This window comes from Pinus tabuliformis, chromosome 2_1 (assembly GCF_031772625.1).
Source record: "Pinus tabuliformis cultivar Carrire ecotype Pingquan chromosome 2_1, CPIR1, whole genome shotgun sequence".
Taxonomy (NCBI): domain Eukaryota; kingdom Viridiplantae; phylum Streptophyta; class Pinopsida; order Pinales; family Pinaceae; genus Pinus; species Pinus tabuliformis.
Genome location: NC_142299.1, coordinates 51,012,410 through 51,031,668, shown reverse-complemented (window position 1 = coordinate 51,031,668; position 19,259 = coordinate 51,012,410). Strand labels below are relative to the sequence as shown.

General features: G+C 35.2%; 1 non-coding gene across 1 annotated transcript; it reads left to right on the top strand.

Moving 5' to 3' along the window:
* The first annotated feature begins 6,930 nt into the window (after positions 1-6,930).
* TRNAS-UGA (transfer RNA serine (anticodon UGA)) lies at positions 6,931-7,012 on the top strand. The gene has a single exon. It is a non-coding gene; the product is annotated as a tRNA-Ser (tRNA).
* Positions 7,013-19,259: the final 12,247 nt, after the last annotated feature.

The window sequence follows — 19,259 nt, the reverse complement described above, 5'->3', positions numbered from 1 at the left end:
TCATATTACTCCATCATTGCATCAACCCATACAGGTTTATCTACTACTTCATCGAAAGAGGATGGCTCAGTCTCTGGAAGATCAGACATTAGAGCCATGTAGCTAGTGTACCAATTAGCTGACCTTCTTTGTCTACACAAATTTGAAGGAGCTCCCACATTCTCTCTCGCCTCCTGCACAAGTCTATGAAATTCCCGGTTCTTTTCCTGCCTTCTCTGGATGGTTCTACTTGAGTGGGTGTCTCCACTCTCTTCTCCTCAACTTGTGGTTTCTCCAAAACTTCCTGAGGCTCCTACTTTGTAGCTAAAATCTCCTCTTCTTGTGGGATTCCCTTTCAAGAGAGCACCGCATCGCTTTCTCCTCATCAAATTTTAAATCCCTTCACACAACTATCATCCTGAGGGATGGCAAGTACACATGGTAGTTGTGGGTAGTTTCTTTGTAACCCACAAACACCCCCAATTCTGTTACCAACTCAAGCTTCTTCCTTGATTATTTGGAGACATGGCAGTAAATAGAGGCTCCAAAAATATTGAAGTGCAACACATTTGGCTTTCTCCCCAAGAAATCCTCCTCCACTATAATCATGGCTAAAATTCGATGAGGACTCCAGTTCTACAAATAGAATGTTGTGTTGCATGATTCAACCCACAAATGTAGAGGTAGGCCTTGGTCATGCAACATCGGCCTCGTTGCTCCCACAATTTTATGGTTCTTTCTCTCAGCGACCCCATTATGCTGTGGGTTGTGGGGTGATGTCAACTCTCGTCAAATGCCTTCTTTTGCATGAAAATTTTTGAATTAATTCGACACGTACTCACCTCCATTATCGCTCTTGAGAACCTTCACCTTCTTGCCGATTTCTTTCTCAACCAGTGCCTTGAATTATACGAACTTGGAGAATATCTCATCTTTCTTTTGCATGAAGAATATCCATCACTTCCTTAAGAATTGATCAATAAAAATGACAAAATATTTGTGTTTGGTAGTGGAGGTTGTTGAGAAAGGTCCATAGACATCAGAGGGGATCCTTTCTAGGACTGCATGTGTTTTTGTTGTCACCATAATGGAATTTGGATTTTTTGCACTTCCCCAAGGTACAACCTTTGCATACATCCTACTGCTCAAGTGCTCCTTTGGGGAGGCTAGTGGTTATTTGCTGCATAATCTTCAAGGCACCATGATGCAAATGGCTAAGTCTTATGTGCCAAATTTCACCGACATCGTGACCCTACACTTTCTCCGCCTTAGTGCTTAATGGAATGCAATATTCCACATATCTATTATATAAGTTCTTCACACGAATCCCGATATTATTCACATATCCTTTGGCTATGTGTCTCAGGAATTATTTTCCTTTGTTGAAGATCACATTATAACCACGATATTCCAAAACTGCAACAAAGATGAGATTTTTCTTTAGACCTAGAACAAACATAACATCCTTGAGCCTGAGCGGGGAGCCTGACTCCCCCTGAAAGGTGATTGTACCAACCCCGGTCGCGTTGTAACTTCCATTGTCCCCCAACACAATGTGTATCTGCAAATCTTTCTCCTTCAGGTCACAGAAAAACTATCAACACCATGTCATGTGGAATGACCCACTTGAGTCCAAGTACCACACGCTCCCATCATTGTGTTGGCCATGCATGTGATAAGGGTAAAGTCAAGCTAAAACTGTGAAGCCAAGGATTCACCCGCTGCTCCTCTTGAGGTCTTCTTGTTTTCCTTATTGTGTGGACATTTAGTGGCATAGTGCCTGGATTCATGACAATGGAAGCATTTAATTTTGGACAAATATTTCTTTTTCCCCCTTAACTGGATTCTAATTTGGATTGAGATTTCTTCCCTTTTCCCTTCTTTCCCCTTCCAACAATGCAATTTTTTCTTCATCCTCGCCCTTGGATGAAGTTCCATCTCTGGTATTTTGCCTTATTTCTTCATGTACCTAATCAGACCATAAGTGATCCCAATTTGGTAAATTCTCCCTTCCATTCATCGAATCGTGGTAGATATTCCAGCTCTTGGGAATGCCTAGAAGGGCTAGGCTTACCAAATCATGATCTCAAACAGTAACACAAACTCCTGCAAGCTCATTATGAACTTGTATGAAACTACTCATATATTTTGGGACAATGTCATTCTTCTACATCTTGATATTTTGAAGTTTATCCTTGAGCACCAACTTCCTGTGGTCACTACTATTCTGGAACATATCCGTGAGTGTCTGCCACATTGCATAAGGAATTTCTTTCCCATGGATATTGGTGAGAATTTGGTCCCATACTACCTCCAATATTATTCTCCTCTCCTTAGCTACATCTTTCTTCAACTGAGCGAGGTTTTGGGCATCAAATTCTGGTGGTTTTGCAACATCTCTCTTGATGTATTCTAGCAATCCATTTTCATCCAATACCGCCTACATGTGATCCTCCCATGTGATGAAATTAGAGGTTCCTTCCAAGGAATACTCTAGCCTCAGCCCCTTGAAGGTCATATTCTCAGCTCTAAAGAGATCATGATACACTGAACTATGAATTTGAACCTCCTGAGAAACAAATTTTAAATTCCTGCTCTAATGTGAATCCTCCTCTGATACCATGTAGAAATTATGGTGTATATTTGCAACTGTTCATGAAGTTTTAATCAAAATCACAAGACACAAACATACTCTACTGCTCCGCGGAATTCAATTCACAATTTAGAACATCAATCACAAACATGCAATGAGAAATAACACACATGCACACAATTTTTTTTCCAGGGGAAAGAAATTTGCTAAAAACTCCAATGTCTGCTTACATTAATATGATGAATAGAGATGTATTACAATTGCGTTGCTCAACTGAGCACAACCTGCAAGTCAATAACCTATCTCTCTACTCACTAAGAATCTTTGACCCAGACTCAGTCAATTTCTGCCTTTGCTTGAGCCCCTATTTCCTTGTACAATTCCTTGAGAAATTAGGCCCCTATTATTTAGGAATTTCTCCAAAATGGATTGCACAATTCCCAAGGTTGATTATCGGACTACATGCTACACCTGTACACTCAAGACTAGTCTACAACTAATATTACATTCCCTTGGAATCTCCACCACAAGTGGGGAACTCGAATTCTCTGCATGCACTAGCTATTTTGGGTTGATTGAATAGTTAATTGGATCATCGTTGAGTTGGAAAAAAGTCCCACTACACAACTGACCTTCCACTAGTTCCTCCAACAGTTGGAACTAGTCTAACTGAAAACAACTTGAAATAACTGACCTTGATTGCTACAAATTAGCAATCACACATGCTTAACTGAACTCTAACTCCTCCAACTGAATTTACTGAGTAAACTAGGTAACACAAGCCATGTCGCACAAGTTAACTGCATCCAAGTTGTCTGCTGATGTGGAAATTGTATTTTTCTCAATTTAATTAAGGCAAAATCAAATTTATAATTTATTGCTGCGTTTTTCAATAAATCCTTTGTGCCCTTGGATCTCCAAAGAGTTATGAATAATCATGCCATTGTATTTATTAAAATGCCTAAAGATATTTTTCTTGATTGAGAGCACCATCATGATATTGAATTGATTTTAAGGACCATTCCTCTTAACATCTAACCACATAGATACCTCTATGCCCCAAAGAGTGAGATTGAGTATAGATTTCAAGAAATGCTACAAGTTAGCATCATTTAACGTAGCCAAAGTGGATTTACATTAATATAGTTATGGTTGTTGAAAAATAATATTTATGGTGTATATGTCTCAATTATAGAGAGCTCAACAAGATCACCATTAAAAATAAGTTTCATATCCCTATGGCTGATGAATTATTAAATGAATTGCAAGAAGTGACTTTCTTTACTAAGTTGGATATTTGTTCAATAGATCGTCAAATTAGAATGACGAATAAAACCATCCCTAAAAAATTCTTTAGAACATATAAAGGTTATCATGAGTTTTATTTGAGGCCTTTTGACATTATTAATATGCCTTCAACATTTCAACACTTTGATGATTTCTATTTTCAAGCCCCCACTTAAAAAAATTTCCATTGACATTGATATTTTTTTTTAATGATATACTACTTTACAAGAAGTCTTGGGAAAATCTTATACATCATGTTGCCATGGAAAATCTTATACATCATGTTGCCATGGTCTTAACAAATCTTATACATCATGTTGCCATGGAAAATCTTATACATCATGTTGCCATGGTCTTAACATTATTAGAGAAGTAAGAACTTTATACAAAACCATCCCATTATGCTTTTCAATGTCAATAAGTGGAATATTTGGGTTATATAATATATCTTTAAGGTGTTAAGATGAACCTTGAAAAATGAAAAATTAAAGCTATGATGGAATGAAAAATCTTAGAATCTAAGAATGTTAGGAGATTCTTATGATTGTCAACCTTGAAGATAAGCTTTGGTTCAAATATAAATTAACGATGTGTAAGGTAAACATTCAAGTGTAAAGTAGATTTGATCAATATTTATTTTATAATTGCTATGGTATGTAACTTTGAATGAGATAAAATGGCACATAAATATAATGTGCATATGGGGTCTTTTGTTGGGTATGCATCTACGTAATTCCAGTCTATGTGACAGGTCAGCAATTCTAAAAGTAGTCAAAGGTTCTGGAAGAATTGAGTGAACTTTTTTTTGTTACCTTCTATGTATTGTTGTGAGCGAAGTATCATATTTAGGTTTGGATATGCTTACTAATAGTCTTAAAAGATGACCCGCGGATTGTATGGGTATTAATTTTATAGTCAAAATTAGGGATAAACATATGCAGGGAGATTGACTAAAAAATGTAAATGCAATAATATAAATTATATATATATAGATATATAGATAGGTAAATATGAAGTTATATCATGGTTATGTTTAAGAATAACACCTGAATAGGGTGAGAAATTGAACCAGTGACTTAATATTTAGGGGTGTCTTAATAGTGTACCTGATCCGAGACACGTGGACATATATTTTAAATTATATTTAATTCCATTTAATATATTAATTTCTATGAATGGTTAAAATTCATAATTGATATTGAAATAAATACAATATAATAGATAATGTTAAATGTGTAAATATAGTCTTATGGATTATAAGAAGGAAGTGAGAAATCTTAAGATAATAAAATCACAAATAAAAAAAAGATCCAACTCATTAAGATAGGGAATACCAAAGAGATCCACGAAGAAAAACAATTATCGAAAGATAAAATTCTTATTACATTGGAGAAACACTTCTAACATTGGAGGTCACGAAAAAGTATGGATGTCTATAAGGCCAATGGTACCCTAAAATTTGTGATGCCTCGTTTACCTACCACATAAACTAAGATAATTGTTAAATGGTCTCTTCTTGCTCATGCTATGAGAATGTTGGAAGGAGTCAATCAACCAAGTGCAAGCCCTTGAGAGACTTTTTCCTTAGAAAGCCATTAATGTAGGTCAAACACCTCAGAAAAGTAAAAAGGGTGAAGAACCTTTGGCCCTTGTAAGCCACGAATGTCTAGAGGGAGTTGTGCTAGTCCTTGAAGATATAGTAAACCACCTTTCTAACCTCATAATAGGTAGATCACTTGAATATAAAGTGTTCCTTGGTCTCGGGCTCTAAAGAAAAATAATCTAATAACTATAAGCTCATGAAGAAAATTGTGGTTAGTCTCAATGCAAATCTAACAGAAACACATTTTGAGTTGTAGTAGAGGAAATCTAACATTGGAAGGAAACTATAGTTTCATGTATCCAAGAAGTTTGATGAAAATATTTTTGAAATGAAGAAATATACTTTGGTAATGTTGAACCTTTAGGGAAAGTTGTTTTGTAATATTTCACTGTGTGGACCAAAGGTAGGCTTTGTAGATTTCAATTCAAATTCCTTTATTTATTTCTCTTTTGCAAAGATTTGGAGTATCCAATGAGAATGTGCATGAAGGTATCTTCTCGTTCTAGAGATCAACTAGATGGAGCAATGAAGATGCTCTAACATATAAGTTGGAGTTTGCCCCACAATTTTATAGCCATATAATGGACATGCTAGGTATGGATATCGAAGGTGACCAAATCAAGAGTTGGTCATTTGCCTGAGCCAATATGTCACCACCACCACTTGGAATATAATTGGAACAACAAGAAGCAATACTAGACTCCACGAGAATAATTGCATGAGGAACTTATTTCTTGGCATGAATGTGGTTATACAATACCGAGACAAGTACCCTCTCTATTTTCTTGAAACTCTAGTCCCATATCTTAGACCTACATAGGAGAGTAGGTGAGATTAACAAGTGAAGAAAGCCAAACTTTGCTCGAATATCCTGAAGCTAAAATTGGAAGCACTTGTTATCAAGGATGGTGGGAGCCATGTAACCTTTGCTTAGAGTAGACTCTACTAATGGTGTCAGAATAAAGAATAGTCTAAAAATACCTCCTCAAAATATATGTATAATGTAACCATCTCAACCCTCTAACTTTTATAGATGAAAATCACTCAATTTACCTCTTATTTAAAATGGTTGAAAGTCATAATCAATCAACACAAAAACAATTCAACAACAAAATCCAAAATCATTACAACAATATATTTATTATAAACCCCACATATCAATATAAACTTCAAATATATATAATAAAATTAAATGATTCAAAAAAATTTATCCATCCCATACTCCACTCTCAATAAACCTAATGCTATGTTATTAAAACAAAATAAAGAGTTGAAACTCTAACATAAACTATTAAAAGGTTTATATAAATCTAGATACAAAGTATTACACGAGTAAAGATTCATACCTCTCGGATAAACAATTAAAGGATTACACGAATCAATTAATCTAAAGTGAATAGCTATCATTATTTTAATATGTGTGAAACAATAGATAAATGTCACTTCGCGAAATTAAAAGTCGTGTCCAGTCGATATGTCCGAGTGGTTAAGGAGACAGACTTGAAATCTGTTGGGCTACGCCCGCGCAGGTTCGAACCCTGCTGTCGACGGTTATTAATGCATTTAACCAGAAGTATTGTTCTAGTTTTTAAATTTGAATGTAAATTTATCATGACGGAGATATTAATTATTATTTTAATGCATTTAACAAGAAGTATTGTTCTAGTTTTTAAATTTGAATGTAAATTTATCATGACGGAGATATTAATTATTATTTTAATGCATTTAACAAGAAGTATTGTTCTAGTTTTTAAATTTGAATGTAAATTTATCATGACGGAGATATTAATTATTATTTTAGTCATAATTATTAGGATTATTAAAATTTTAACTTAAATTTATCATGATGGAGATATTAATTATTATTTTAGTCATAATTATTAGGATGTTTTTTAATGGATGATTTTTGCTTTCATTATTAAGTTTTATTTAGGTTGGGGTTGATCTTAATGTTGGATGGAAGAACAATTTGTCAATAATAGGATGTTATCAAGATTGTGTGAAACTTAGACAACTTTGGATGCCCCATGGGACAATGTAACCCCCACAATTTGATCTTATTCTCAACCCTTCCCATGAGATTTGAACCTAAGTTACCAGAAAACGGATACGGGAACGGATACGGGTACGGGGTTTGAAACGGATACGGCAAATTTTCAAAAAATCTGGATACGATACGGCAGGAAACGGCACATAGTAAATATATAAAATATATATATATATATATATTAAAAATAAAAAATTCATATTACCATTCATATTTCAGAATCTAAATTATCATCTATGGTCTATCATGACTCAACATTCAACATGGAATTAAGCAGTAGACTTTGTGGCAATGACGAAAGGAATGTTGCAAGACAAAAGAAGTTCGAGGAGAAAGCAGCGGCTTTGTTAGAGAAGTTAGTTGCACTTGTAAAAGATTGCAGACAAATAGAGAATGGAAGATGGAGGCCTGAAGTAGAGGATCCGAAAGTGCCACGAATATCTCTTCTTCAGACTTCTTATCCTTGTCTAATGATCCATGACACCGATGATTCAAAACATGTTGTTGTCCTTTTGGCTTGCCTCTTTTCAAGTGTTTGGATTTTATCTTTAATTCTATTTGATGATGCAAGGGTCACTCCCCATTTTATTGATTTTCTCTGTCAAATTAGACTCCAAGGAAAACGTGCATACGGTCGTAACTTTAGTTTTGGTTGTATGTTTGATCATGGTTTGATTGCCACACTTATCAAGAAATACCTTTGTTTGTTTCGGGTTCAATTCAAAATTTTGGATCTCATAAAGAGATGGGATACTTCTGTATTGTAGATCTGTTTATTAATGTTGGATAAATAATATAATGGTCATTTTAGCAATTAGGTATTTCATTATTCAATATTGTAGTCTACCTCTCTTATCATGACACACCAATAAAATAATGTATTAATGTGTTAGGTAAGTTATTTGAGTGATTGAAGCTAGATGCACTCTACAGCCCCTCAAGGTAAGTTATTTGAGTGATAGAAGCTAGATGCACTCTACAGCCCCTCAGTGCACTTTACAGCCTAGTACTGTTGAGATGTGTAAATTTATTAGCAGCATCATGTGGAATGGAATCTACAAAATGTTAATTCATGAATCATGGAGCTACAAGTGCAAAGATGCCAATATTTCAAGACAGTGGAAGACGTCTGTAGGCATCAAATTTGATAGCCAAATTTGCCCCTACAGCGATGGGTACTCTCCAACAGGCCAAAGATGTATACTATACATTGGCACACACACCCACGCCCAATATCAAATATTAGTTTAGTTTATGCATATCTATATATATATATATATATACAGTGTACACTGTACACACGTCACACATACATATATAGTAGAGGGTGTGTTAGTTTAGTTTATGCATATCTATATATATATATATATATACAGTGTACACTGTACACACGTCACACATACATATATAGTAGAGGGTGTGTGCTCACTCACTTGTCTTAACAGGAAAATTGAAATGTAACCCCTATAGGGTATTTTTATTTTATATATATATATAATAAGGCTCAATCCCCATTACAAGATTTTCTGTGCACTGTAATATTTATCTACAAGCATGTAAATACTACAGTAAGCTTGGATTTCTGCCTAATCATTAGCCTTGACTTCATACCCATAGTCCACAGGAGCAGGAGTTAACTTCCAGAATTTCACACAGATATTACTAGTAGTATCTAGGTTTCATAGCAATTAGGAGCAAATAGCAATTAGTAGAACAGTCACACATATGCGCATGTATACTCTTGCAACAAGGGATTGGATATATTAAATACCGTCAACCAATTGATGTCTCTGATGCATCCTAGTGGCATGCACAACTGTAGATGAATCGAACGATAAAATCATAAAAATAGACAGCTGATCAGTGATAAGTTGTGTACCTTGTCCAACGATGCCGGCAGGTTCAAACTTCAGTCACTCCACGCAATGAAAATGACAGAAGGGCAATGTTCACTCAGCAGGGCAATGTTCACTCAGAAACATTCCAGGGCAGCAATCACGCTTTCAGTCCAGGAATATTCCAATGAGCAGTTCCAAACTTCCAAAGTTCAGTGACAGGGAGCAAAACTCTCAGCGGCGGCACTGGGCAATGAACTTAGCGGTGGCAGTCAGCGCTCTTGAGACTTGTCGTTTAGGGATTAGGGTAGGGTAGATACTAGTAACTAGAATGAATAATAAAACCGTGCCGTAAAGTGAAGTTCAAAACCTAAAATGCCAGATTTTGAAACTCTGTTCCCGGCGGGCAAGTGATAGCGACGAACGTATTGAAATTTTTTAAATACGAATCACGATTTTGCTGAAACGTTTTGAAAATTTCAAAATACGTTTTAGGTTTTTCTGAAACGTATCAATTTTTTTTAAACGAGAGGTTTTTTCCTTGAAAACGCCTGAAAAACGGCAAAAAAAGATACGTTTCCAAATCACCAAAAACGTTTTTTAGCCGTTTTTTTGCCGTTTCTAGGGTGAATACGTATCTGATACGTAAAACGGCGTTTTGGCCCTTCAGGGAGCCGTTTCCGGTATCTTAGATTTGAACTTGAGACCTGAAGGGGACTAACTCCACATAAACCAATTGGTCTATGCCTAATGGGTTGAGCTTCTCAAATGATATGAGGAGAGTGATGGGGAATGGATGCAATATTTTTAGTTTGGTCAAAGCACAGTTGTTTGGAAATGTAAGAATGTTCGACAATCATAGATTTGTAAATGTGATTATGGAAGTTATGTGTTACATGTTCATTAAGACTAGTTTCTTTGTCTAGAAAATGGGGATCAAAGATTTAAGAGAGAGATAAACAAAAGTAATTAAATTTTGCATTTAATCCACATGAACGAGAGTCACTTTCCCCAAGCTCTATCACTACTTGAGTGGACATCTTCATTTTAATGATGGGTTCATCAAACCTCCTCAGTGAAACATACCATGTTGCCTTATAATGTGATGGTGTTTATAACACAAAGCATAGTTTGTTCCCATTATCTATACATTTAGATGGACCCATGTGTTCCTTAAGAGTATTGTATTTGTCAAATTTGCTCTTTAGAGCTTGAGATTGGAAAGTATTTTATATTCAAATGTACCCCTTATTATGAGATTATAGGATGCCTTGTTTCTCTCTAAAACTCAAAAACTCCCTCTAAGGTCTTAATGGTTTACAAGAGTTAGAGATGCTTAGCCCTTTTTCCCATGAAATTTTTGAAGTGCACAAATTTCAAGCTCTACTTAATCGAGAAAGTCAAGCCTTGGAAAATTGTAATCTTTGTTCAAATATCGTCGCTGGCATAATATTGATATAAAACAAAAGCATAATAACTAAAAGACTATATAAAACAATTTGAGCAGGTTTAATGCTTTGGAACATGTGTTTCTTTCTTAAAGGCCACAAGCACAGTGGGTAGAGTATATATGCATTTTGTTAGGGTGGTTGGGGTAAACTTGACTCGGTCAAATTACCGACAGTTTTTGGGCTCCAAGTATATGAGAACCCATGGTATTCATCTCTAATTTAGCCTACTTAAAGGTGGAAAGATTGCAAGTAAATTGGTCCCAGTGATGATTCAGATCCCAAGCAAGAATGTCTTTAGACACCACCGCTTCTCTCGATGTTTCGAGATCCTAACAATTGGTAATAAAGCTAGTGTGAGAGTGGCTAGAGCCAGTGTGAAAGCATGAAAAAATCCAATTTGGGTGGAGTCAGTTTTTTGTGTTGCACTATATGAATGTGTGCTATTGGGAAAAGAATGCATGTATGCAGCAAGGCTATGGTGGTTGTGGAAAAAGTGAATGAAGCCCATTAAAAGGGTGCAAGATGTGCTAATGTGAGATTATGTGGATTTGGTGAGTGAAAATAATGTTGAAAGTCTAGGTCAAGATAAGGATCAACAAAGTTAGAGATGTAGTGAGAGAGTGGTCGTATGGACGAGAAAATGGAGATGGAGTCAATGGTGTTTGAGGATAGTGAAGGATCCAACATGCGATGAGAGCCATAATGGTGAGTGATAACACCAATTGTGTGTGGACACCTTAAGGGTTTTTGTCCAAGTTATGAAATCATGCCATAGGAAGGTGCATTTCCCTAGGAAGTTGTAAGATTTGTTGTTCAAGCATACATGTTGTGTGGTAGCATGGTTTGTTGTAAGGCATTAAGACTTTGATCATGCATACATGTAGTGCAGTGGTGCATGGAGTCATCAAGTTGTGGAATGGACCACTTGAATAGGTACTAGGGTGGTAGTTGTATTGGCATCCTAGTTTGAGGGGGTGAATGTGAGATCTCAAGTGAGATGGTTGCTGGAGGATTGGGCTAGGTTAATCTCCCCAAGTTAAATTTAAAGGGGGGGGATTGTTAGGGTGGTTTGAGTAAACTTAACTCGATCAAGTTACTGATGGTTTTTAGGCTTGAGGTTTATGCGAACTCATGATTTTCATCTCTAATTTAACCTATTTAAAGGTGGAAAGGCTCTAAGTAAATTGGTCCTAGTGACCAATGGGATCCCAACAATATTGTCTTTAGACACTACCATTTCTCTCAGTGTTTCATGATCCTAACACCTTTGTAAACTAAAGAGTGAATTGTTATATTGAGTAGGTCCCTTGTCCCAAGATTAAAAAGATTTGATACATCAATTTGGTGTATTACTACATTAAGACTTTGCAATTAGATTATTATTAATATTATTATTATTACATAAAATCACATCTGCCAATAAAATTGATAAACACTTATACATATTCAAAATAATAATTTATTTGTAAATTAAAAAATTCCTTGTTGATAAAAATATTACTTTCGTAAATATTATAAGTTTTTTTTTTTTAAATAATTTAGATTTTAGAAAAACTAAAGATATATTTATAAAAATTATATAAACAAATAAAATTGCAAATGTTATAATAAAATAATATTTAATATTAATTTTATTTACAAATCCAAATAAAAATTAAAAACATTTTATTACAAATATCACTTTTTTTTTTTTTTTTTCTTTTTCAAAAGGTGGAAAAACCTATCAAACTCAGTTTGTCAAACCAATAGTGAGGACAGCCATCTCTGGCTGCTATCTGGGAATGTCAGTTGACACATCACTGTTATCAAGGAAAACCACGCCACCTGAAATAACCCGCTAGTGGTCCGTAAGGGAGCAGACTTTCACTCCTGCCAGATGCCTCTGGGTCTTGGGCCGTTAACCTGTTTCCTTACGTCCGAGGAAGACGAGCTCTTAGCCAAGCAGAAACAGTTTTAGGGCATACTCCAGGCCCGTACAAATATCACTTTTAATAAACACTTTACAACTTATTAAATTAAATAAATATATTCGTAATAAATTTAATTAAAAATTCTCATTATTAGTAAAATCATTCTCATATATATAGATATGGTCATTAAATACACATTTATTTCCATATTCAATGTCATTCAAGACTCCTTATCCTACCCTTTCTTTTGATTTTCAAATACGTACTAACATTCAAATGTCAGAATAATTGTAAGTCTATAATAGTATATTACTTGATTTAATTCTATTATAATATTATTATTAAAAAAAATACATTATATTGTTTTAATTTCCTTACGCTATATTAGTTATTTTTAAAAAAAATTATATTAAAATATATCTTTTTTTTTTCTTCTTTATAAAGTTTTGTTCTTTTATATTTGCTCTTTATAGAGTTCTGGTATTTTATATTATCATTATTTTCTTGCTCTTTCAAAACCATATTTTAATATAATTATTTTTTCATTCTTTTGGGTTGGTTATTTTTTTTTTTTTATTTTATTTTTTTAATTTAATAATTTAATTTAACTATAAAATAAATTAAATTAAAAGATAAATCATAACCTCCCTTTTCCCTTCTCGGGAAAAAAATGTATGCTCTACTTTACAAGTGGGAGGAATATTATTTATGATTAATCTCGACTCTAGTTATAGAGCTTTGAATCTAATCTATAATCTACATCTTCTTGTGGTTCTCATATTGTCTTGCTTCCAAAGAAGGATGGTACATGGTGCATGTGTGTGGATTTTAGAGCTTTGAACAAAATCACGATAAAGAATCAATATCATCTTCCTCATATTGATTATTCACTGGATCAATTAAAGGATTTTGTTTATTTCAGTAAGTTAGATTTGAGAAGTGGTTATCATCAGATCATTATTGTTGAAGGTGATATTTGGAAGACTTCTTTCAACACAAAATAAGGCTTGTTTGGAAGGTTAGTTATGCCATTTGGGCTTTGCAATGTACCATCCTTCTTTGGTTTTGGTGATTCTTCTTTGGTCTCATAGCATCATTTTTTGAATATTGGACTATGTTTGCAAGTGTTTCTTGATGCTTACAAGGTTAAAGTTGAAAAGAGGAGAAGGAGTGGTTGAAGAACCAAATCCTCAAATTGGTTCAAGGAGGCCACAAACTCCTCAAACTCCACCAATCATGGCACATGAAGGACATGAGATGATGTCTAAGGATGAGAGAGCTTTCAAAAAGTATTTCTATGACATGTTTGAAATGGTGAAAGTTTTATATGAAGAGAGGACAACAAGGTTTCATGGAGAGAGTTCAAATCAACCGTGGTGATGGGAGCAACCCTCCACCTCCACCTCCTCCTTCACCTCCACCATCTCCTCCATCCTCCTCTCCTTCTTCATCTCCTTCACATACTCCTCCAAGATCTTTAAAAGGAAATGCTAAGTCTCCTTTGTTAAAGCTTGATGTCAAGTTTGAATTACCTATGTACAATGGGGAAGTAAATGTTGAAAAGTTGGATAATTTAGTTTGTCAGATTGAATTCTCATGCAGGATTCAAAGGATTGAGGATGATGTGACCAAGATCAAACTTGCTTCTCTTCGTTTGGAAAGTGAAATTCTCATTTGGTGGGAGGCTAGAGCTCAACAAGACTTGAAGAAAAGTGGTAAAATTATCTCTTCTTGGAATGATTTTGTAGTTGCATTAAGAAGGTAATTTTATCAATTAATTTACATGAAATAAGAAATTATGGATTGGAAATTTTTTAGAAAAGCTAAAGGTCAGAGTGTTCAAAGTTACACACAAGAATTTAGAAGAAGGGCTTTAATATTGGGTGTAGATTTGTCTTCACAAGACACTCTCCTTAAATACGTAGGTGGATTACATAGTTATTTGAGATATACAATTCTTATGTTTAATCCCACCAATCTAGAGGAAGCTTGTATTTAGGAAACTTATTTAGAAGCAAGAGGGAATAATTTTCCTCAAGAGACTAGCAAGAAGTCATTCAAATCTAGAGACAAAGGAAAGGGGAAGTTTAAAGGCAAAGACAAAATAATGCTACAGGCAAGAAAGAGGGAGAGAAACTCAAATTCAAACATTGTTCAAAAGAAGGCCATGATGAAGACCATTGTTGGAAACTACATCTAGAAATGAGACCAAATAAGTTCAACAACAAGGGGAAACAAAAGACTATTGCAACAACTCAACAAGATCTAGGATTTGATTCAGGTGATGAGACCAAAATCACAACCATGGGAATGAAATGTAAAGCTTCTATTGCAAGTACTAGTTCTTCTAGTAAGCCTATTGAGTCTCAAAATGATAAAGAAAGAATTGAGCTTTTCCATATTAGGGTCATTACAAAACATACCAAAGTTGATACCTTGTTTGATAGTGGATCCCAAGTTAACCTTATTTATGAAGCTATTGTCAAGAAACTAAACTTAGAAACTATACCTCATCCTAAACCTTACCCTTTGGGTTGGGTATGTGAAAATGCCAAATTGCAAGTGACAAGAAAATGTAAACTTAAATTCTCCATCACTACAAACTTTATTGATGAGGTAGAGCTTGATGTTGTACCACTTGACATATGTGGAATTGTTTTAGGGAGTCCATACTTGTATGACCGAAAATCCATATTTTATCGTCATGAGAACAAATATCATATTTTTAAAGATGGAATTGAGTATATTGTTAGAGCACATTGCAAGAATATGAACTTGTCTCTTGTAAGTGTTGGTCAAATGAAAAGGCTTGTAAATGCTAGTAATAATTTTGTATTGTTGATGATCAAACCCAAAGATACTGCTGAATCTGAAGCTTTCCAAGGATGTGATGCAAAACTCAAGCATGATTTGGTTGAAGTTGTTAACACATATGACAAGATGTTTCAGGAACCTGAAGGGTTGCCTCCTAAAGAGGAATCCAACATGAGATTCAATTTCAATAGGATGCATCTCTTCTAAATATTGGCATGTACAAAATTTTAGTTTCGGAGAATGCAGAGATCAAGAAGAAAATTCAAGAGTTTCTTGACAAAGGGGTCATTAGATCAAGCACATCTCCTTGTGAGTCTCCTATTGTCTTGGTTCCAAAGAAGGATGGCACATGGGACATGTGTGTGGATTTTAGAGCTTTGAACAAAACTATGGTAAAGAATCACTATCTTCTTCCTCATATTGATGATTTGTTGGATCAATTAAAGGATGTTTTTTTATTTCACCAAGTTAAATTTGAGAAGCGGTTATCATCATATCAGGATTGCTGAAGGTGATATTTGGAAGACTTCTTTCAAGACAAAACAAGGTTTGTTTGAATGGTTAGTTATGCCATTTTGGATTTGCAATGCACCTACAACATTCATGAGAGTTATGAATGATGTGTTGAGACCATTCCTTGATGATTTTGTCATAGTCTACTTAGATGATATTTTGATTTTCAGTAAGACTCGTGAAGAGCATGTCAAGCATGTGAAACAAGTTTTAGATGTCTTAAAGAAAGAGAAATTGTATTTGAAGATGTCTAAGTGTGAATTTTGGAAAACCTCTTTAGTTTATTTGGGTCATATTGTAGGAGGGGGTGAATTGAATATTGATCCCTCTAAAGTTGAGGTCATTGTGAATTGGCCTAAGCCCAATAATGTATCAGAGTTTAGGAGTTATTTGGGAGCAACTCAATATTGGATAAACTTTATTGCCAAATTCCCATCTATTGAACCTTCGCTACATTCTTTGACAAGTGTTAAACATGTCTTTTAGTGGGGAGGCAAGCAACAAAAAGCCTTTGATACATTGAAAGAGAAAATTAGTACATCACTAGTACTTTCACTTCTAGATCTTAATCAGCCATTTGAGATTCAAACCGATGCAAGTGATTATTCCATGGGAGAAAATTTGATGCAACGTGGTAAGGCTATTTGTTATCATTATGAAAACTTTACCAATGTGGTAATTAACTATCCAACTTATGATAAAGAGTTGTATTCTTTGGTACAAAGAGTGAAGAAATGGAAGCATTATTTGATGGGTAAAGAAATGATTATTCATACTAAACATCAACCTTTGTAATATTTAAAATCGTAAACCAAGCTTCAACAATCTAGACATTTTAGGTGGATTTGATTTCTACAACAATTCCATTTGGTAATCAGGTACAAGAAAGGTATATACAACAAAGTTGTTGATATGTTGTCAAGAATTTGCAAGTAAGTTTATGTCTTATGGGAAATGGATCAAGTTAAAAAAGCACATAAACTTAGTGTTTTTAGCTTAGTTTACAGAAATAAAATAGAGAAAAATGAACCATAAACAACAACACAACACAACAATTTGATAACAGAGTTCACCCCTCCTGGGCTATGTCTCCATGTCCAGCTTCCAAAGTTGGGCCCCTTCAATTATATGATAAAATCTAAAATTACATCAGTTTATAGTGCTAAAAAACCCATATCTAGGCTCTTCTTGAGCTCAAAAATCTTTAAAAATGAGCAAGATATGCATCCTGGAACCAAGCTCTACTATTTATTCTGCAAATATGCAAATTTGGCTAACCATTCTATGTATGTTTCCTTTCTGTTGTCCGCCAAACGAAAAAATTTCTTGGTGCTGACTGGATTCTTGCCGAAAAAGGCACAAAATGTCACCTACTTAATTCCACCCATAACCCCCTTGAGCGCTAAATTTTCAGCCCCGACGAGCGGTCGTACGACCCATGTGGTTGGGGGTTGGGCTAACTGCCCACCCCCACCGGTTTAGTTCTGATGCTCCAGCCTTTGGTTATGGAGTTTTTTGGTGACTAGGGGTTGAATCTTATCCATCCGCTGCCTCTGTTGTAGCCTCCCGTCGATGGTCCTGTAGTCACCGAATAGAACCACGACCTAGTCCCCGCCCCTCTGCCTTCCGCTCCTCTGTGTTGGTCGTGTGGTGGCATATAAGACTAGGGCCCAAGGCTAACGACCCGAACCCTCTCCCTTGAATGTGTCATTAGTTGTTTTCAAATAAAAACACCCACCATCATATGTTAAGAACCATTGTGGCGGTCTGTTGGTAAGGTGTTGTGTTGGATTGCCTAAGGTTTAGTGGTTGAACCCCATTGAGGCCCTTCGGCCTTGTTGCAAAATTTGTGGCCAACAGGAATGTGCCACATGGAGGCCTTTTATTGGACCGGGCAAAAGCCTGTGGTTGGCCAAAAAAAAAGAACACCAACCAATCAAATTTTGCCAATCCATCTCTCCAAACCTCTCCAGTTTTGGTTGATTTGAACTCTCTCCATGTAACCTTGTTGTCCTCCCCTCATATAGAACTTTCACCATCTCAAACATGTCATCAAAATCCTTTCTGAAAGCTCTCTCATCCTCATACATCATCTCATGTCCTTCTTCATGTGCCATGCTGGTGGAGTTTGAGGAGTTTGTGACCTCCTTGAACCAATTTGAGGTTTTGGCTCTTCAAGGACTCCTTCTCCTCTTTTCAACTTTAACCTTGTAAGCATCAAGAATACACTTGCAAACATAGTCCAATATTCAAAAAATGATGCTATGAGACCAAAGAAGAATCACCAAAACCAAAGACGGATGGTACATTGCAAAGCCCAAATGGCATAACTAACCTTCCAAACAAGCCTTATTTTGTGTTGAAAGAAGTCTTCCAAATATCACCTTCAACAATAATGATCTGATGATAACCACTTCTCAAATCTAACTTACTGAAATAAACAAAATCCTTTAATTGATCCAGTGAATAATCAATATGAGGAAGATGATATTGATTCTTTATCGTGATTTTGTTCAAAGCTCTAAAATCCACACACATGCACCATGTACCATCCTTCTTTGGAAGCAAGACAATATGAGAACCACAAGAAGATGTACTTCATCTAATGACCCACTTGTCAAGAAAATCTTGAATTTTCTTCTTAATCTCTGCATTCTCCAAAACTGTCATTATGTACATATCAATTTTTGCAAGAGGCGCATCATGTTGCAATTGAATCTCACGTTGAATTCCTATTTTCGGAGGCAACCCTTCAGGTTCCTGATACATCTTGTCTTATGTTTTAACAACTTCAACCAAATCATGCTTGAGTTTTGCATCACATCCTTGGAAATCTTCAGATTCAGAAATATCTTTGGGTTTGATCATCAACAATACAAAATTCTTACTAGCATTTACAAGCCTTTTCATTTGACCAGCACTTACAAGAGACAAGTTCATCTTCTTGCAATGTGCTCTAACAATATACTCAATTCCATCTTTTAAAAGATGATATTTTTTCTCATGACGATAGAATATGGATTTTTGGCCATACAAGTATGGACTCCCTAAAACAATTCCACATATGTTAAGTGGTACAACATCAAGCTCTACCTCATCAATAAAGTTTGCAATGATGGCAAATTTAAGTTTACATTTTCTTGTCACTTGCAATTTGGCATTTTCACATACCCAACCCAAAGGGTAAGGTTTAAGATGAGCTTTAGTTTCTAAGTTTAGTTTCTTGA